At 47.4% G+C, this 2,855-nt stretch overlaps 1 non-coding gene across 1 annotated transcript in view; it reads right to left on the bottom strand.

Moving 5' to 3' along the window:
• The window catches only part of LOC123719864, a 1,906-nt gene extending 406 nt beyond the window's left edge, over window positions 1-1,500 (bottom strand). The window contains exon 1 of the ribosomal RNA XR_006755964.1: window positions 1-1,500. This exon is cut by the window's left edge and continues 406 nt beyond it. This is a non-coding gene — a ribosomal RNA (small subunit ribosomal RNA).
• Between the last annotated feature and the right edge of the window lie 1,355 nt (window positions 1,501-2,855).

The following is a 2,855-nucleotide window of genomic DNA, read 5'->3' on the forward strand; positions in this document are numbered from 1 at the left end:
CGGTCCCTCTAAGAAGAATTTTAATACGTCGCCAGTGAGTTGCGCTCCCCGAGAGTCGCGCACACCTTGAATGACGACGCCTATTTAGCAGGCTAGAGTCTCGTTCGTTACCGGAATTAACCAGACAAATCGCTCCACCAACTAAGAACGGCCATGCACCACCACCCACCGAATCAAGAAAGAGCTGTTAATCTGTCAATCCTTCCGGTGTCCGGGCCTGGTGAGATTTCCCGTGTTGAGTCAAATTAAGCCGCAGGCTCCACTCCTGGTGGTGCCCTTCCGTCAATTCCTTTAAGTTTCAGCTTTGCAACCATACTCCCCCCGGAGTCCAAAATCTTTGGTTTCCCGGAAGCTGCCCGCCGAGCCATTGTAGTAACGTCGGCGGATCGCTAGATGACATATTTACGGTTAGAACTAGGGCGGTATCTAATCGCCTTCGAACCTCTAACTTTCGTTCTTGATTGATGAAAACACCTTTGGCAAATGCTTTCGCTGATGTTCGTCTTGCGACGATCCAAGAATTTCACCTCTAACGTCGCAATACGAATGCCCCCAGTTATCCCTATTAATCATTACCTCGGAGTTCTGAAAACCAACAAAATAGAACCGAGATCATATTCTATTATTCCATGCACGAAATATTCAAGCGGCATTTTGAGCCCGCTTTGAGCACTCTAATTTGTTCAAAGTAAAATTGTCGGCCCACCTCGACACTCACCGAAGAGCACCGCGATAGGATTTTGATATTGAACCGGCGTTTTACCGCCGGCTCACCGACGATATGCTCCGCAGACGTGTCAGTATCACCGCGGATGCGGTGCACCGACAGCGCGGCGCACAAATGCAACTACGAGCTTTTTAACCGCAACAATTTTAGTATACGCTATTGGAGCTGGAATTACCGCGGCTGCTGGCACCAGACTTGCCCTCCAATTGTTCCTCGTTAAAATATTTAAAGTGTACTCATTCCGATTACGAGGCCTCGTAAGAGTCCCGTATCGTTATTTTTCGTCACTACCTCCCCGTGCCGGGAGTGGGTAATTTGCGCGCCTGCTGCCTTCCTTGGATGTGGTAGCCGTTTCTCAGGCTCCCTCTCCGGAATCGAACCCTGATTCCCCGTTACCCGTGACAACCATGGTAGTCGCAGAAACTACCATCGAAAGTTGATAAGGCAGACATTTGAAAGATGCGTCGCCGGTACTGGACCGTGCGATCGGCAAAAGTTATCCAGATTCATCAAAATTAACGACTTCGGACGCATGGCCCTCCGCCGATTGGTTTTGATCTAATAAAAGCACTCATCCCATCACTGGTCAGAGTTCTGATTGCATGTATTAGCTCTAGAATTACCACAGTTGTCCAAGTAACTGAGTAAGATCTAAGGAACCAAAACTGATATATTGAGCCATTCGCGGTATCGCCTTAATACGGCTTGCACTGAGACATGCATGGCTTAATCTTTGAGACAAGCATATAACTACTGGCAGGATCAACCAGGGAGCTGCTTACGCAAACGACACGCCTACACCGCGGTCACGCGGCTTCGGCGAGCCGCTGGCTCGGCGGCGTCGAGGGGCGCGCGCTTGCGCGCGCGCCTTCTCGACACGCGTGAACGTAACGCGTCGAATTTGCACGCGACGCGACGTTCGCGCTTCATATCGATAGACTAACTTTGACCGGTCTACGAGCGGCCGTCCCGTCACGATCTCGCAACGAGGTGATGTACAACGATGCTCGACCACTGTGAGGGACATAAAACTGCAACGAACACGACCCCGCGGGCGGGAATCGATGTTGTGACAATTTGAAAATTGAACATTCATCTAAACGCAACTTCTCAATTTTTATTCAATACGTTATTGTAAACATATTAAAACTCGGCTGGCAATTACATGCGCACACACACGCATGATTCGCACTAGATACGATCAACGCCCGGAGCTTGAGGGATAAATTCCAACACGACGCTGCGCACACCGTTTCGACGATGGGCGCGTGTGCGTCCTCTTTTATACATTCTTTACATATACGGTCGCCGTGGCGACCGCGCACGTGTCGAACACGCTAGGCGCCCTGCGTTGAGGTGTGCCTAGAAGCGTATTCTTTTAACATCACAGATAACACCGGGGGAGACGGTCCCAAATCTTGGTCGATTGGTAACATCACCATACGGTCTGCGAACGCGGTGCTATAATATAATTTTATATTATATTATATAAAATATGAGGAGGAGTAGTATGTATATTCTTTGTTATTTTGTGTTGACACAAGAGAGATATATAAAATGTACTATACACCACACACACAGAGAGAGAGAGAGCTGGGAAAGATCTCGGCGGTCTCGCATTCGAAATACGAATTTGATATAATTTCCTCCGAAAATCCATACCCATATCTATATCATCCATGCGCGAATATATGTATATAATATTCTCACACTTCGCACAAACACAAAAACAAGAACACATTCTATTCTCTCTCGTCCGTCGTTCGTGTCTATTTGAGACGAACGACGCGCGGCAACGAGAACGAGTCGACGCTGTGCGCACGACTGTTTCGCTCCACATCTATACCGAGAGCAATAGTCCGCGTCGGCATTGGAGCGGACGTCGAATGTTTCTCGTAGAGCGAGCGAGAGAGAGACGATTTTTCATTTTATTATGTATGTGTATTGGCGTGCAGTAGTAGCACGTAGTAGTACTAGTAGTAGTAGTAAAAAAATATTATTATTTATTTTATTGACTGATATGATTTTGTTTGTTTTCTTTTTTTTGAATAGACATTTGTATTGATAGATATGTTTCTCGTTGAAGCTCGCAGCACACGCTCAGAGAAATGGCAATGTGGGTTTATTT

This window comes from Pieris brassicae, unplaced genomic scaffold, assembly GCF_905147105.1.
Source record: "Pieris brassicae unplaced genomic scaffold, ilPieBrab1.1, whole genome shotgun sequence".
NCBI lineage: Eukaryota > Metazoa > Arthropoda > Insecta > Lepidoptera > Pieridae > Pieris > Pieris brassicae.